Source organism: Pleurodeles waltl, chromosome 6 (genome assembly GCF_031143425.1).
Source record: "Pleurodeles waltl isolate 20211129_DDA chromosome 6, aPleWal1.hap1.20221129, whole genome shotgun sequence".
Classification (NCBI taxonomy): Eukaryota; Metazoa; Chordata; class Amphibia; order Caudata; family Salamandridae; genus Pleurodeles; species Pleurodeles waltl.
The window spans coordinates 812,093,436-812,112,105 of record NC_090445.1 but is presented as its reverse complement, the minus strand read 5'-3'; the positions used below and the strand labels follow the sequence as shown (position 1 = coordinate 812,112,105).

General features: G+C 42.1%; 1 protein-coding gene across 1 annotated transcript in view; it reads left to right on the top strand.

The window, feature by feature from the left end:
• Positions 1–18,670, top strand: part of SORCS3 (sortilin related VPS10 domain containing receptor 3) — a 2,578,554-nt gene that overhangs the window by 1,794,854 nt on the left and 765,030 nt on the right. The gene's annotated exons all lie outside the window — the stretch shown is intronic.

Genomic DNA, 18,670 nt, shown 5'->3' with positions numbered 1-18,670 from the left:
AGTGAGGCACAATAAATATTAGGAACTGGAAAATAGTTTTGCCCCGTTGTAAAGCTTCAAGCTAGTTAGTGTTCCCTGTATCCAGTGCTATATGCTGAGCCAGAACTCTATAACATATTATCAATGAAAACAATAGAAATTAACAAAACTGCTGTCAAGAAATATTGTTCACAAAAATATAATCGTCCTAAATTTAAACAACAAAAAAACAAATATCTACAACACAAATATAACTAAAAACATCTAAAATACCTTACTATTGATAACAAAAATAAAGACACATTCAACATATAGAATACTACCTAAATATCGAAGAAAAATATGAAGTAACATAATATCATTCATAGTATGCAAAAAAGTATAATTGAACCGAAATCCCATCAAATTCATGTTTTGCAGTGACAAAAACTACTAAGTAACACACTAAAATTAATTTATTTAATATATAAACACACACATATATAAATATATTATATATTATAACAAACTGCAATTAATCTAACATTAAACCAGCATTTAAAAAAATAAATTACTGGGAGCAATAACACTAATTAAAAAAAAATATATATATTAAAACATAGCAATAATATAGTTCCAAGAAAGTGACTTCAAATATAGATAGATAGATATATAGATAGATAGATAGGTGTTCAAGGGACTCAGGGGGTCATTCTGACTATGGCGGGAACTGAACGGCGACGGTCTTTATAACGTGTGTGGTTGTTTGGCCTGTGCCAAACCACCATTTTCCCGTTCCTACCGCCAGGGCAGTTGGAGCAGCCAGGCCAGAGACGAGCATCTCCGACCCGGCGGGCCACCCAATACTGCTGCCGGTATTCCGAGTCCCCTTTCCGCCAGGGATTCTGTGGCAGTATCACTGCCACAAAATCCCTGGCGGAAAGGCTACTGGCAACAGGAATTTGCATTCCTGTTGCCGATAGATGACTCCCCCACTGGCCCACTCCCAGAAGTGACCCCCCCTACCCACCCTCACTCCCAGTAGTGACCCCCCACATCTGATCCCTGTAGTTAACCCTGCCTCCCACATACCCACACACAGACATGCACACCCTGACACACACTCACTCACACCACCCTACACTCATGCGCACACACACACACATCACAATCACCACATTTACACACAGACACACACAACCACAAACACACCCCTCCCACTCTTCCCATTCCTTACATGCACACACACACACACACACTCACACACACCCATTCACACACCCCACTCCCCTCTCCTTGCGGAGGACACTTACCTTCTCCAACGTGGTGCTCCTCCCAGAGGGGGACAGGACCTGGCTCTCCCACCGCCGGCCTCGCCCCGCCATCATGTCACCACCAGGCCTTATTACAGGTCATAATATGGCTGGCGGAGTCCTTTTGGCGGGTCGGGCGGGCCCAGCGGTGGAACCGCCTCTGCACCACTGACCGCCAGCACTACTACTGGAGGATTTTTGCCCAAATTGTGGTGAAAATCATTCAGTACACAGACTATGTCGGTCGGAGGACCGACCAGCACTGGCGGTCGTCTGGCACCCATGACTTCAGTTGTTGAAGTGATTTGATCAATGATGTCATAGTGTAGAGTCTCTGTTGAAGTGATTTGGTCAATGATGTCATAGAACATGTCAAGATTGCTAGGTGAGGGCATAAGCAGTGCAAGGTGTTGGCATGGGGTTATAGTTACTTTAGGACACAAGTTACAATTACTTGAGATAACTATAACCTATGAATTTCAGAAGTGAGTTTGTTTAAAATGGTATGTTTTAACTGACATTTTCACCTATCAATAAAATCTCTTGAACCCCTGATTTTTCACTGAAAATATCTATCTATCTATCTATCTATCTATCTATCTATCTATCTATCTATCTATCTATCTATCTATCTATCTATCTATCTAAACTTTGTTTTTATCCAGTGAATTTCAAAGGATTTTCTTTATGCAAAGTAAGATGTAATTACCATACCTAACTATAATGTCACTTCAGTGTTTTTCTAGTTTTTTTAAAAACTAAAGTAATATGTTATCACCATATGAAGCACAAATCCCACGCCTTAGGCAGGCCTGTAACCCAACACTCTCCTGGGCCATGCACTGGAGGGGAGGGGGTGAGTGCAGGACCTTGCATCCAAAACACTGCAGGGTCATACAGCTAACTATGTGATGTTAAAATGAAAAACTACCAAGGGTGTGTTTGTAAGTAAGGCATACCTACTGATTTTATCACAGGGTCAGACACCAAAATATAAAAAGTGTGCCAATTTGGCTTTACAACAGGGTGAACATATTAAAACGTATGGAGCAGATCTATTACCTTTAGAAAATAGTCAACAATAACTATAATTAAATGTACATTATATAAATGCACACATTGCAATCTTTAATAAAAGTAATAGTCATAATTGCGTTAATGAAGTGTTATTAAAAAATATCAACATGTCTGAATATTTCTTTTAGCTTTTTCTTAAGCTAAAAACTTCAGCCGTTGAACCCACCACAAGGAAGGGGACTACTCTGCAGCTGAGGATCAAACAGCTACAACTCAAAGTCCTTTGAAAATATAGTTGGCTCTTCTTGGGTCAATGATATTTTACACTCCCTGCAGCCTTCCCACATCATTAAAAAATGGTTGATGGTGCTCCTGCCACTTCTAGGACAACACAAGGCTCTGGAATATATATTTTAAAAAGCCGTTGTAAGACATTATGTGGTGCTCCGTGAATGAAGCAGTGATTAATAAATGAGCCGCACCTCAGGGTGCAAACAAAATCCTAACCCATGTATAGTTCAAAAAATGAACCCTAGAAATAATCAAAACTTGTTTTCAGACATATAAATCTAACAAAACGTTTGATTTTAATCTGCAAAGACCATGCACCTGTCTATAACTTGAAATAAAACAAGACCTCAACAAACAGTTTCCCATATAAAATGACATCAAGTCTGTAAGTGTAAAACTTTATAAAAACATAATGCACATTATAATATTTATAGTAATTTAAATATTTAGTTACTACAAACAATTAATATATAACGTGAGAAATTGGGTCTCTAGTTGGCAGAGGTATATACCCTGTCCAAGTAGGGGGAAGTCAATAACATAACTTAGCCTTCGCTCACCCTCTGGTAAATTGGTGCAGAGCTGGCAGGCCTAACTTAGAAGGCATTGTGCGAAGTATCCAACACACATGCAATCACCACTGGAGGTGCACCACAAAAAGAGACTCCACAGGGATGTAAAAAAATAAAGCTTGTTTATCTGGTTAACTTAGGATCAGCACGATACACATGCAACTCGTAAATAGCTAAGTATTTACTTTCCAGCTTCAAAGAAAAAAGTAAAAAGAAAGGTTGCTGAGCAACTGCAGAGATAAAAGTGGAGGTGCTGGGGACACCTCGCCACTAGTGCATATTGTTTTTCTGGGCTACAGTACTATCCTGGTTGTGCTCCTCTCGGGGAGATAGGTGATTCTTGGGTGCGGTTGGCAGGGAAGCCAGCAGGGACCACAGGAGAACGATGCTGGAGGTTTCATGGATGTAAACAGCAAAGTTTGGCAGAGCCAGTCAGATCAACTGTAAGCAGCAACAAATTTTGGCAGGGCCGCTTGGATTGACTGAAAGTAGCAAGCAGCAAAGGAAAGCAGGGCCACTCCAGGAGGTTCACAGAAGCAAGCAACAAAGTTTGGCAAAGTCCGCTCTGTTTGACTAAAAGTAGCGAGAGGCAAAGGAAAGCATTGTTGCTCCAGGCAGTTCACAGAAACAAGCAGCGAAGTTTGCAAAAGCAGCTCAGGTTTACTGAAAATAGCAAGCAGCAAAGAAAAGCAGGGCTGCTCCAGGCGACTCACAGAAAGCAAGCAACAAAGTTAAGCAAAGTTGCTTAGGTTGACTGAATGAACAGAGCAGCCAAGAAAAGCAGGGCTTATCTGTGTCACTATGGGTTTGAAGAGTGAGTCTTAGGTTGCACAGGCAGAGATCAGCAGACAGCAGGGTGGCACAGCAAAGCAGAGCAGCAGTTCCTGAGAGCAGTCAATCCTGACAGACAGGCAAACCTGGCACAGAGCATTCCTTACTCCAGCAGTGTTTTCTTGAGTCAGGGACCGAGTGCGTATACTAGAAAGTGCTTTTGATGTGGGGGAGTGACTACAAAGAGTGTTCCTGTGAAGTGCACAGGGCCCCATTTCAGGTCAGCCTCAGCTCCAGATTATCAGTGGGAGGTAATCAGCCCCTACGTAAGGGCTATGGTCACTACCCTTTGCGGTATAAGTGGGAGCCCTTCCCAACCTCCTCTCCAGGAAGAACCATTAGCATACAGATACAGCTGACTGTCCTGTATTTTGGGTATCTGAAGGGAATGCACAAGTGTAGCTTTTCACCTAGCCCAAGCCAGACATGTTTTCGAGACAGGCTGTGGGCACACAGTGCAGTGAGTGCAGAGAAATGCCCTCTTTCTAAAAGTTGCATTTCTAAAAACTTAATAATAGATCAGACTTCACAAGTAAAGAGGATTTATTATTACCATTCCAATGGTACTAGAGTTGATGCAGCTACTCGTCTCACATCAGGAATTACATCTCAAAGGTAATATAAGCAATTCCCAGTGCTGGCCTATGAGAGAGGTAAGCCTCACAGTAATGACTTTGGGAGTTGAAAACTCAAAAGTATATGCCCTGCCTTCTGCTTACATGGCACTCTGCCTTATGGGCTGCCTAGGGACAATTATAGAGGTGACATATGTAAGAAAAGGAGAGTTTAAAGCTTGGCAAGAGGTTTTAAATGCCATGCCAGGGTAGCTTGAGATGACACACACATCCTTTGCAGTGGCAAGCCTGAGATATGTTTACTGGTCTACTTAAGTAGGAGGCATAATCAGTGCTGCAGGCCCACTAGTAGCATTCAATTTACAGGATCTGGGTACTTGGTATACCACTTTATAAGGGATAACATGTAAATTAAATGTGTTAATTGTGGATACATCAATGTTACCATGTTTTGGGGAGAAGCATATGCACTTTAGCACTGGTTAGCTGTGGTAAAGTGCTCAGAGTCCTAAGGCCAACAAAAAGTTATTCAGAAACATAGGAGGCATAAGGCAAACAAATCTAGGGATAACCCTGCAGAAAGGGCCATTTCCAACACACACAACCCCTCTCCAGCCTAAAGCTAGGGGAGTCTGACCAATCAAAATCTTTCTGGGCATCCCAGCTAGTGGCCATAGAATGTTTGCAGTGGCCCACAACAGCAGGGTCAACCCTTGAGAATTCTATGCCACTATGTACCATAAGCTCTCAGACCCCATTGCACAAGCCCTTGGGGAACTCTTACTCTCACCTATAGACCCCTTCTTTGAAACACCTACCTTTACCATGCTCACAGATGCATCCCAGTAGGCAGACAGCACCACCACAGCCAACATGTTGTGGTGGCCCATGCTACCCCTTGGGTCTGACTTCTGTCCCCAACTCAAGAAAAAATCAGTCCACAAGGACAGCAACAAGCAGAGGCCACTGACAACTGTCAGCAGCCTGTGCCAGGCTCCTGACCGTCTTGGGGATTCTATCATCTGTAGTTTAGTAGAGTGGGGGGTGGTAGCCCCAGGTCCCTTGCATCCTTCCTCCACTCCACCTACCACCATTTCAGGGCTTCTCTGGTGCAACTGGTCTCTCAACCCAGGCTCTGCACCACTGGGTTGAGCTGGGGTCAGAGAAGAGTCCTTCCTCTCCTTGGCCCCCCTTCTGGAGTTCCGCTCCCTTCTTCCAAGAGTGGTACGCCGAGAATAAAAAATGGTAGGGGTGCTTATTGCAGCTGCCTCTTCTCCCAGGTCAGGGGGGATACCCTTAGGCTGGAGAGGGGTGAGAGGCAAGTCATTCCTACCCCTACCCCTCCATCTGGGCTTCTGCACCCTCCTCTGCAGAGTGGTATTGCCAGACACCATAACTGGATAGGCGCTTGCATCAGCCGCCCCCCAATTCTCCTGACACTATGGGGCTCCCCTCAGTAGATGGTCTCCTGGTACAAACTAAATACCCTCCCTGGAACCCCTCAGGGTTCTCTCCAGGTTCTCGGGTTGGACATAGAGCACCCTGGGATGTCTCCCACCCTCCCCTCACCACCTCTCTTAACAAGGGACATGGGACTCTGCATCCAACCCACTACAAAGCCATGAAAAGGCTGGCTAGGAACAGGTGCAGGGGCATGCCCAGGGCATGGGCAGTGCAGGGGTCCCCCGGTCCAGCACCCTTGCAATGCACACTGTCTGCTGTGCCTCAGTTACGAGCCAGCGACAATGCTGCTGACACTTTCCTACTGGGCTAGGGTTTCCGCCCGTCAGCCCAGCAGGAAAGTGGAAATGGGGCCGGCGGGGAGGTCGCCAGTAAGGCAGCAACCTCCCCGATGGACTGGTCTTCCCATCCGCCTAACTCGTAATCGGCCTCTAAATGTGGGGTACACAACAAATGCCCAAGTTGCCTAAAATATATTAATTTAATTCCTCTAGTAGTAGTAGACAAACCACTTCAGCCTCCTCATAGATCTCCCTACTACCAAATACACAAATCCAAACTAACTCACCTACTGGACAATTTGAAGATACTTGGGTTGGTAAACTACACCATTTCTGTCACAGACACCAACCCAAATCATATGAAAGCAAAATGGCTCAAGAAGCAAAACAAACACTACAATGGAAAGGTGACACAACGTCTTAGAAATCAAACAAGAGGCTGAAGCTACTCTGCCTTCTATCAATGTCTAGAAAGAATAAAAGATAAAGCTACCAATAACTTAGAACTTACCCAATATTTTAAATAAAACTAACAGAAACATACAATTCTAATGTATTTATAATTGGGTCCAGAATATATATTTTAATCAAACAGAATATGGTCAGATTTAAAGGTTAAAAAAATAAAATGAGTATTAGTAAGTAGGGTAATTTATCTTGAAAGAAAATGTAACCCCTTTACAACTAACTAACAACTAGCAATAAATCAGAAAATAATTAAGTACAGCAATTATCACATAAGACATTGAAAACACAGAAACAACTATAAAGCAAATAAACATTTCAAATCTTTTACTAATAAATAATGTTCAGTTTTGGCGCTGATGTCCATGATATTAAAATAATCCATGAAAATACATTCTCAAAATAGATGAAAAAACCCACAAAATGCAAAAGGTAATTTTTTTTATCATGTAGTGAAATGTAAAATGTACATGTGGAATGATAAAGAAATATGTAACAAAAATATAAAAGCAAATGTGACAGTATTTTCTATAAAAAGTGTATTAAAAAAACAACAAAAAAATGATATGTGTAAAATTTGAAAGTGTGTGTACAACTGTTTCTGATGCTGTGAAAATAGTTAAATTGGGAAAAGTGTTGGATATTGATCTTGAAGGGTTAAATTTACTAACCCCACCCCAACCTAAGATACATTGAAGACAACATTGACCTTTAAGGGGTCACATTAATCATGCCTACTTTCTAGGAACCATAAAGTAAATATTTTAATAAACAAAACAGTATTAATACTTCTCTCTACATTCTATAATACATCTGTTTAATTATTAAGTATAAAATAATAATGAAATACATTTACAAATAGTTTACGAAAGAATTGATATCAATGTTTTTCCAGTTCTACAATATTGTTTTACTATTATACTAAATTATATGATTTTAAATTATTTTTAAAAATTGTATTTCCCTTATTCTATATATAATATTTTATACTGGAACATCACCATTGCCTCTAAACAAATTAATGTATTCTAATGTTTCAATTATTTTCTTCAGTTTCTATTAAATATTTTAACTATTTTAGATAGAAAATAACCTGAAAATAGAAGTAACAGAAAAGCAAATGTAATTTTAGCTTTTTATACAAAGGTATTTAATTTGAAATAAGACCAAAAAAGGATTTCAAGTAATAACTTATTATAAAAAAATGTTTTAATCATTTTTAGAACAAACTAAATGTATCATGAAAAATATATAATTAAAAACATCAAAATAAAAACAATACTTTCTAAAACACTCCCCAGGTAATTACCCTAGTAACCTTATTCCTCGCCACTTAAAATAAAATAAAAATTATTTTAAAAAAGTGCAATCCTACATAAAAAAATACAGTTAGTATGATGAATTTAAAATAGATTTTGAAAACAATTCACAAAAATTCGCAATTTTTTCAGCACATTTTTAAAAATATTGCCCACCCACCTCCCCTACAAACCCAACAGCCCTTTAATAGAATTGCAAAACCTATAACAAATATAGCATTAGAAAAAGAAACAAAGATATGAACAATGGAAATTGTTAACAGCAACATTAAAAACAACTCTACAAAATTATATTCTTATCTGTAAATTCCTATAAAAAAATATTTCATTTACCATGCTATAAAGGCAACAATATTCTTGTAAGATGGTATTTTGAACTCTGTATTTTAGTCAAACACCCTCGGTCAGTGTTATTTTATGTTCTATTACATTTGTACATGTGTTTTATGAACCCATTTTGTGTGCCCCTTTAAGCTTAAATGAGATTGAAAGGGGGAGAGGAGAAAGAGAGAGAATGAGCAAGATGGTGTTAGACATTTCAACTCCTTCCAAGCTGGTGTCGAAGGTGGTATCTCAGCTGCCTTCTATGTTGTTGATCCACTCATTCACTCTCTGAATAGGATCCACTAGCAACATCCTTCAATGGTTCACTACCTACTTATCGAACTAACACGCCAAAGAAGGGCTTTAAACACTGAGAGCACCTCAATAAGAATGTCCAGCACTTACAGGAAGATTAACACCATTAAGACAAAATTCCTACTTTTCACAAAAAGCAGCAGGTCCAACCCTAAATTAAGTTCATGAACACAACAGATTCAAGCCCTGTCTTTCCTCAGTGCTAAGTCACTGTAATTCACTCTGGATACTGATCTCAAACTAATGGAATATAATGACCAATAAAATCAAGATGTCCTGCTACCAGCTCTCTCTACTGAAGAAACTGAAGCCATTCCTCGCAGAAAGCTACTTCAGAATTGTTGTTCAAGCCTTTGTACTCTATGCTATGTATGGTGGCAATCCCCTGCTTCCTCACTTTCCATATGCCAAACTGGCCTCCCCTAAGGTGCATTCCACACAATGTAATATGCCTGATGAATACCTGAACAGATGTGACTGTATCAATCCCACTTTGATGGCATTCTGTCTCCCTTTGTCAGCCAGCATCATCTTAAATACCAACTCCCCCCCCTAGAAAGCCATCATGCCTGCCTCCTCTCCTTATCTGACTTTCAGTGGCTCATGGGACACTCACAGTCATGACACCATCTGTGTAGAAACAAGAAAGTGCAAATATTAAAAAGCAAGGCAACAGGTCTTTTATGTATCCAGAATGTGGAACATCATTCCTGGGCACACTACCAACAGCTACAACCTGTTCCAATTTGGGTAAGAGCCGAAGACACACTTTGATAAAGAACACCAATCCTCACCAAAGTGCAGTCCACCTCCATGATCAGAACCCAGCAGTTTCTCCAATCACTTACTGACTGTAATAATGCCTTTGATCATACACAGTGCTCCACTGCTTTTTGGCTCTTTTTTTGCTGTAGAAAAACCACATGCATACTTACGTTAAAAAAAAAAAAAAATGATTATGATTTAATCACTTTCTAATTTAATAAATTATAACAATGATTTTTGCCAATTGTGAAACTTCCCTTAGCACCATTCTGGGCTTGGCGGATATAATATGCATACCAGCACTGTGCATTTGGATAAGAACTGCAATACCAGAACCATTGTCTATTCATCAAGAAGGTAACTTTATCTATTGCTACCATGTTTTGATCTTCTTACTTTCCATCCTTTGTTTTGAGATCGTGAAAGTAACTTTAACACTTTACTCTCTCCCTAAATGTAGAGATTTTCTTTCAACTAATAGCCCAATAATCTGGAATAACATTATTTTAAGTCACTAAAGCATTCAAGTGAGAGAGTGCTGGGTATTCAACTAGTAACTGATGAATGTTTCACTGTTACTGTCCTATATCTAACAGCAAGATGCAAATAAAACATTATCCTTTGTAGACGGAGGTTCACGCTAGTTCTGGATGTTGTATTCCTAAAGTAGTTTTACTGTTCCTGCTTCCACATAGTGTATTTATTACACTGTTGTCAATGGATTACATTGTTACATCCACAGACATTTTCCAGCAACAGGAGCCAATAAGTTGCATTGTTACACTTCCGAAGGTAATACTTAGTACAAGCTAGTTCTATGTTGCCAAGCACTGCTGTAGTTATTTGATTTCAGTAACCCAGTTATGCATGACACTCACTGAGAGTCACTATTGTGAATAAGAGGTTGTTATTTGCTGCAATAATGAAGCAACGGTGGTGAAAGTTGTTTCCTACTGTTTCTATGTTGAAATATTCCAGGGTTTTCTGACAGGCTTTTTGAGAACTTGTCAGTGGCGCTCTGGCTCTCTGCGCTGATGGAGAATAGAGAGCATGGCTTTGCAAATGGCGGTGGAGGGAAAGCACAGAGGGAGGTGGTGGTAAGTGGTAGGCAGGAAGTTTGGTTTTTTACACATTGGGACATAGGGGGCAGGCCATGGTATGTGTAGCTCCTCATTACTCCTATTCCTCTGGGTAGCAATTAAAAAGATGTGCAAATTATCTTAGGGGACATAAAAAACTCAGTGGTACTGATGGGTAAAAAGGGAATAATGTGGGTGTATCTAACCTCAGGATTCTGGGTGACCCCATAGAGTTTGATGTCACTAAGGAAGCCTTGATGAAACATGTTCCCATTATTCACTGTTACACATCTATAATTCTACATAGCATGGCTATGAATAAGCTCAGATACCTTAAGTTTAGAAATTGTTGTACTTCACCACATTCAACCACTGACTCGCAAGTGTATGTTTGTTTTGACATAAGATAGGGCAAATCAATGCACACATGCACACACAAAGCGTCTCATACAGGCTCACAAACTCACACATGCCATCAAAAATTACATCCCAGGAGAGTTTATCAATTGCATCAATTTATTATCAAATGTGATACTGTAACTTGTGTTGCTAATATGGAATAAGTTGTTGGGAAAATGATGGCACTTTTGTTTTTTTTGTGATAGCAAATATGCAGAAAATAATACCACATCTTGAATAGAGATAGCACCTGCGCAGCATGTAATAGCCTTTGTGTGCTTGCAATCTCTTCTAGGACATCTTTTAGCTAGTAGCAGGACACAACCCTTTACATTTGCATTAATCACAAATGAGGACTTTGTACGCTTAACAGTGATTCGGTAGTAATCTTTGAGAATTTATGTTTTCTGTTTGTTGAACATCAGTCTTGTGTGTCCATTTAGTCATTACAAGGACAAATAATGTCTGTCAACAAATGTGAAGCCTTTGTTCAACTTGTAATCTCAGTGTGAGCACCTGTGTTATTAGTGGAACTGCATCAATTGTGTCTATGGTATGAGAGTTAATACATTAAGGGTCTCATTACGGGTTTGGCAGTCCCACCATGGGGCTACCAAACTCGTAGGACGCCACTGCCATAGCGGTAATGTTCCCCGTAGCGTATTACAATGTTCCGGCTGGTCAACCCAGCGGGAACAATGTAATACACGTTCCCACTGGGCTGACCGGTAGGAACAGAGTTAGGGTATTAGCCTTGGCTTCCTAACTCTCTAGCACCCTCAGGCAAAGCAGGCAGTGCTCATTCTGATGGTGCTGGGAAGGGGGCCCTCCTGTGCCCCTAGGACTTCCTTCCCGTCTGATTTTTCACAGCGGGCTCCCTGCTGGTGAAAAGAGGGGTTGTATAGCTAGGCGGCGCTGGGTTCAGTGCCACCGTGGCTGGTTGCAAGCCCGACCACCGTCATGCCATCGGGAGCCATGTTCCTGGCAGAAACGGTGTCCTATGGCGGTTTCCCACAACTTTACTAAATGACCCACTGCCAATAAACATACCCACATAACAGTGCCTCAAGCATGTGACCTCATCATATAACAGAAAGGCATTCTCATGTCATTACAGCCTTCACACTTCCCACATAGACCTCTCTCAAGGACAACAGAACCCAGGGCCACCAAATGAGAAAAGGGATATAGCCAGATCCAGTTTCGTCTTTGTTTCACTTTGTCGACCTCCACTGCCAGTTATATTGCGAACAGCTGAATACAATATTTAGGAAACGTTTGTTCGTAGTATTAATTTGTGCTTATTGAGCTATGGTGACACCAGCCTTTTTAATGTGCAGTGCTGTACATATTTTGTTACTGTTAACCCACTCAACAACACTGGTTTGATCACAGTGGAAGCATAAAGCAGAGGTAAATACTATTTTGTAGAACATTTTAAAAGGGGAGAATGATGACATTTATTTCAATGAGCTGTTTCTGGAGCACGTTGGAATCTACTAGCTGAATTACATATCAGGATATAATCGCGATTCAACCGGTAACATAACTAATCGGTGGATTTGGGCTCACAGCTTTTGCCACACACTACCAGCTTTTTATACCATACATAGTTCACCAAGAAAATCTAGTGAAATCTGTGAAGAGAAAATGTCACTTAATGTACTATTGGATTCCTCTCTATATCAACAATTCGTAAAAAGAACAACGCAAAACTTCGGGAATTTTTTTCACATACAGTCATACTTTTTAACTTTCACCAAGGAGGTATTGATGACGCAGAAATGAAGGTTTTACATTTATTAGCGTATAAACGTAGTGCTGCAATAATCAAGTGTGACTTTAACCGAACTAATAAAAATTGTACGGGGACAAATGTGCCCTCAGAGTAGTTCGCCAACATTTATAAGCGTGCTTTATATAACGTGATGTATTAGAATTGTACTAATCTGACATAACCGTAAACGTGTGCCATGATTTGCTTGTTTGAAATGTTTAGCTTAGCATAACTTTAGTAGAGGCTTCGGCCTAGTTGCCTTGTCTCACGATTTAGATGCTCGTGTTTTCTAATGTGCTAATAAAACGTGTATTCTTGCTTGAAGCTGTACTTTTCCAGTGAGATCGGTTCACATGCTTATCTTTAAGGTTTCGTGCCAGCCTGGCATCTTCTTCTTTGCTCCAAGGTCAATCTGCAGGTGCAGACAATGGAAGCTCTGAAAGTGAGTTAATTGGTAAAATATGTTGCAACTTACGTTCCCGACTCCAAGGATAATGTATGCCTAGGTAGAAGCTTGTGAACTGTTGTTTTTGATTGGACAATTTGAAGCCAACCTATGAACCCTCCAATGGAAGACCCTACTGGATTTGAACTGTTGTTTATTTAAACCTAGTGCACAAGAAGAAAGGAGCCATTCTAGCCATTTGCCATTAGACATTGGACATTACCCATTACCCGCCATTGCAGGACATTGCAGCCATTATGGCCCGTCTTGCTGACTTCATCATTTTGCCATCTTCTACGATGCCAATTGATGTTCGACGCCATTTTGAATGAGACTTTGATGCTTTCTCTAATCGAGAGAAAGAGACTTTAAGTAATTCTCGCCCTAGAGACTTTAACTTCGATTTGCCCCTTTGCATGAAGTAGTAGTTTTGTCCTTTTATCTTGCCGCTGTGAGGCAATTGCCCCGTCCACCCTGCCCCTTTGCCCCGTCCCATGCTGATCGAAACCGGTACCTGTGAGACGAAGACTTCCTTGAATGCTGATTGAATTTGGTAAATATGAAAGGAAAATGTACAATTGCATTGTGTTTCTTTTTAGGTAACCAACTGCTGATTTTTTATAAGAGCCCTAGTTAGGAGTTTTCCAAATTAATGTTGCTAAATTGTTTTCGCATGAAGTCCCACATGCAGATGCTAATTTGAGGTTAGATGAGGATTCATTTGTTGCACGATGCAATTTGAGACCTTGTTATGCTGACTAATGTATGCAATTAGCTCATTACAGATTATAGTTTTAGTGGTTTGCGTTGCTATCATTGAAGGCATTGTTATTCAAATGCTGCATAGATTGCATCTTTTTCGCCGTTATGGACAGCTATTAATGTTCATTTACATATATCATTTGGTGTTGAGACACATTTATATTGTGCTAGCTTTGTTAATATAGGGAAATAAATTCACTAACTTTGAATAAACTGGTGTGGTTATTCATGACCGAAAGGTCATGGTTCGCCGAAATGTTTTCTGGATTAATTGTGAAGTGTTATGTTGATCAGGGCATTGCTTATGTTCGTTATTGATTATTGATTTGATTAAATTGACTGATCTCGGGTGAAGTGAGCCCCACTTGGTCAAAAGATTCATCGACCCAAGAGCGTCCAAATACAGGTAATTTATTAGGTCGGAACTCTCTATCAGTAGATGGTAGCAGAGGACGGTTTCGCCCTTTGGGACCCCACTCGAGAGATATATGGTGTTGAATTGACGGTTGCGCCCTTTGGGACCCCACTCGAGAGGTAACGGTTACGCCCTTTGGGACCTCACTCGAGAGGTAACGGTTTCGCCCTTTGGGACCCCGCTCGAGAGGTATATGGTGTTGAATTAGATTTTTCTTGGGTAAAACAGATTGAGAGAATGTTGATGCCCTAAGTCCCCCGCGACTTTCCCGGGATCTCGGAGCTTGCGAATGGAGAGAATGGAGGTGTGAAATCGGCGTTGGCGGTACTAGTGACGGTATGAGTGAAGTCAGGGTTTTGCGCTTGCACAGCTTATTGCCGCAGATTGTTTGAAAAGGTTGCGAGGATTTTAGAGAATAGCGGAGGTGCGACTCCGAGTGTGAGAGTAGGGAAGTCGTCGAACTTCATGTGCATGTGGCGCTTTGTGCAGAAAAAGGTCCACGTGGTTGTTGTTGTTGAGACGGGCCCTGCGAGGTCAAGAGACTCCGGAGTATGTTGAAAAGTGTATGAGACACTTGTTTTATGTTGTGGTCTGGTCGGTTTAATAGGTTGACCGGGCGTGGTCAACGAGTCGGTACGTGTGTTAAGGGAGTGAAAGAAAACTTCGACTTTGGGCTTTGACAAATTCTAAGTGCACTAGAATAGATCACTGACAAGTTGAGAGCAGAGTCTGCGGGTCAGATTTGCTTGCGAAAGTGGGGACCGAGAAAGATGGAATAACTGCTGAGGCTAGTGAAAAATCCCTAAGGTCCTGAAGCGATTGTGTTACCCTTCCTGTAGTAAACCGACAGATCTGTTTTATTATTATTATTTGGTTGCTCGCGATACATGCCAGAAGTTGTTACGAGAGGAGCTGAGTGAAGGAGGACTAGCCGCGAGGCTTTGTCAGCCGCAGTGTGTGTGAGTGTGACGTCACTAGGAGCCGCGCTGGGATAGGTTGGTTGCAGAGAAGGGTCGCGCACGGATTGGACACAGTCCGTGGGGCTCGATTGGAAGGGGAAAGGCAAGCGAAGAGTATTCCGGGAATTAAAGTCACTTATTGATTACAAATTTTGTGAAATAAAAGACGAGAAAATGAAATTTTTGAAAGCATTAAAGAGTGCGATGAAGGGGGAGTCTTACATTAAAGCGAGCGTAGGAGAGGAGACGCCACCCGAAGGTACACCAGCTTACATTGTAATGGAGGAAAGGGGGGTAGCTCCGTGCCTTTGGCTAAAGCAATGGCACAAGCTGACAGAGAAACATGGGAGCGTAGCGTTCCCGATCCATGGGACATTCAATATAAGGATCCTAGAGAATTTGAGATTCGCGATGTACGACATGAAGGTACCTCCAAGGCCAGCACAGTTTGAGGCTCTAGCGATTTGGGAACTAATGGCTAGACAGCAACAGCAAAAGAAGTTCGAGAACAGGATAAGAAAGGTAGAAAAGACACTGGCGGACGCTAGGTGGGATAATGCACAGAAGGTGTGGAAGTCAGATATATTGCAGGGGATAAAATTGTTTCCCGCAATTGCTAAGGAAGAAGAGGCGACAGGCAAGAAAGCTACCTGTAAGACAAACAGGAGGTGTTCCAAAGATAGAGAAGACGAGTCAGAGGATGAGGAGCTCATCATGCAATTGCTGAACGACCGTCCACCACCTTATGTAGAGAGTGAACAAGGTCCAAGTACCAGTTCTGCCCCTCCGGCACTGGTACAGAATAATGGAACTCCGAATTCAGAAACGCCATCGGGATCTAAGGACCCGAGTTTACTGTTCACCCCGCAGATACCGCAGGTTAGGAGAATATATCCAGATGTGCCTACATTGAAAACAGCAGAAAATTATCAGCCGCAGGTCCCAAGGTACTACAGCAGTGACAACAGTACGGGAATGATTCTAGATCCAACCGTAATGGGAGTACAGAATGGTCGCAACCCAACATTGGCACAAGCTGAATCAACCCAGTTTTTGATGCCTCAAAAGCAGATGCAGGGGGGAACCGCACATGCTCAGATGACGGGGAGTCAGACGGGCATGCCGGCAATGATGACCCATAGTGTGGGAATGAACATGCCTCAGAACATGGGGAATGGACAGAACGCAGATGCGATATCCCTACCCATTACTGTAGGTCCACCGGTACCTTTGTACATTCAGCCTAACTCAGGTATGAGCGGTCAAGGATCAGTGGTACAGAATGGGACGGAAAGGAGGTGCATAGAAAACACTCCAGAGACAACTCCGATAGCGGTTCAGCCAACTGGATCTGGGTCCTTGATGGAGTTTAGTCCCATATGTGCTCAGTCAACAGTGGTGAGGTCGAGTCCCCCACTGATGATACCGCTATCATCGAACACTGAAAAGTTGCCACAACCATCAATGGCAGTCGACGTGAATGCTACACTGATGGGGTTGAATGCGCAACAGCTAACACAGTGGTTCAACAGTCTGAATTCCACACAAAGCTCAGCCGGTGGGAAGGGAGAAGACTATCTGAATAGGGTAAGGTTGAACATGGAAGCAGAAGAATTAGTGGAAGGGACTATGGGTTTGAATAGGTTAGAGTCCTACTCGGAAGAAGAGCTGAGGTATCTATGTCCCAGGATTACGAGAGAAGTGAACAAGGTACATAGAAGGTTGCAAGAAATAGCTGACAAAAACGGGGTTGAGATAGACAAGACAAAACTCTTGAGCAGGAGCTATAGATTGGATTTCGGGACCACAGACTTTGAACACATGAGGTCAGCAGGCATGAAAATACACCTTAGAGAATTGCTGCAGAGTGCACAAGTGTGGAGGTGCTTAGACAAGTGGGAAAGCAGATGGGCAAAGAAAAAGGAAAAGAGGAAAGACAGTGTCCCAGAGCACAATGAGAAAAGACCACAGAGTGGTGATGCAATAACCATGTTACCAATGAGGGAGACAGCAGGGGGAAAATTAATACATGTACCGTGGCACAGAAGCGACATTCAGTCTTTTACGGATGATTTTCCCAAACTGAGAGAGAAACCGATTGAATGGTATCAACAGACTGATAGGTTTGTGAAGCTTGCAAAATGTCTTTGGGAAGACCTGAACACCCTCTTTGAGATTGTGGTTCCGGCAGATTTGTGGGAAGACTGCAAAAGGGCTGTAGGTTGGCCGACAAGTGAACCAGAGAGAGACAGGGATACGGGTGCACCATCACCTATGGTAATGAGCTTGTACTATAAGGTGATTGAGCATTTGAAGACAAAGGTTGCCGCAAAAAATGTGGATTGGCAGAAGATTGATCGAACTGCCCAAGAGGCTAAAGAGTCGATTCATGGTTACTATGAGAGGTTGTTGAAGGCGTTCAAGAACTACAGTGGCACGGAAACAATAGAGGCGAAGGACATGCTTCATTTTGTGTTTAGATTCGTGGAAGGGCTGAGACCAGAGATAAGTCAAATGATAAAGACGCATTTGATTTGTTGGCAGTCGAAACCTATTGATGAGGTGTTGAATTATGCGAAATACTGTAGCGACGAAATTGAAGTGAAACAGAAAAGGTTGAAAGAGAAAGTGATGATGATGCAACTTAAAGCAGCTCAGACAGGTTTGCAAGGGTTGCAAGGGTTCCAACAGCAGATACCGCAGCCGCAGCCGCAGGGAAATATGGTGCTTCAGCCACAGGCGAGAGGCAGAGGCAGAGGAGGCTTTGGGAGTAATGGTCCGGATTTGAACACTGTTGTGATTCCGAATGGTGTGCAGGCAATGAAAAGGGTGATGCCGTGTCACGTGTGCGGAATCGTAGGGCATTGGAAACGCGAGTGCCCGATGGTGGTGCAGGAAGGTGCAGGTGTTGGTCAGCAAAACAATGATGTCAATGCATTCCAGACAATGAGGGGACCGAAAATGAGAGGTCCAAACCCAAATTTTCAGACCATAAATCAGCTGCAGGGATTACAGCCCATGCAGCCGCAGCAGATGCAGATGCCCCGTATGCAGATGACGCAAATGCAGCCAATGCAACAGCAGTTTCCTATGGTACCTAATCAGCAAATGCAAATACCCTTGGCACCAGTGAGTCAGCAGCAAGTGATGGTTCCTCCACAGGTCTCGGGTCAGGTGATGAGTACAAATGGCACAGTACAACAGTTCCCACTACACAGTGAGAATGGAATAAACAATGTATGGGAGAGTGAAAGTTCAGATGAGGAGGGAAATTGTGTGCTTGCAGCATCCTTGGAAGTTGATCAAAAGGGTCCATATGTGGAGGGAAGAGTTATGGGTCAATGTGT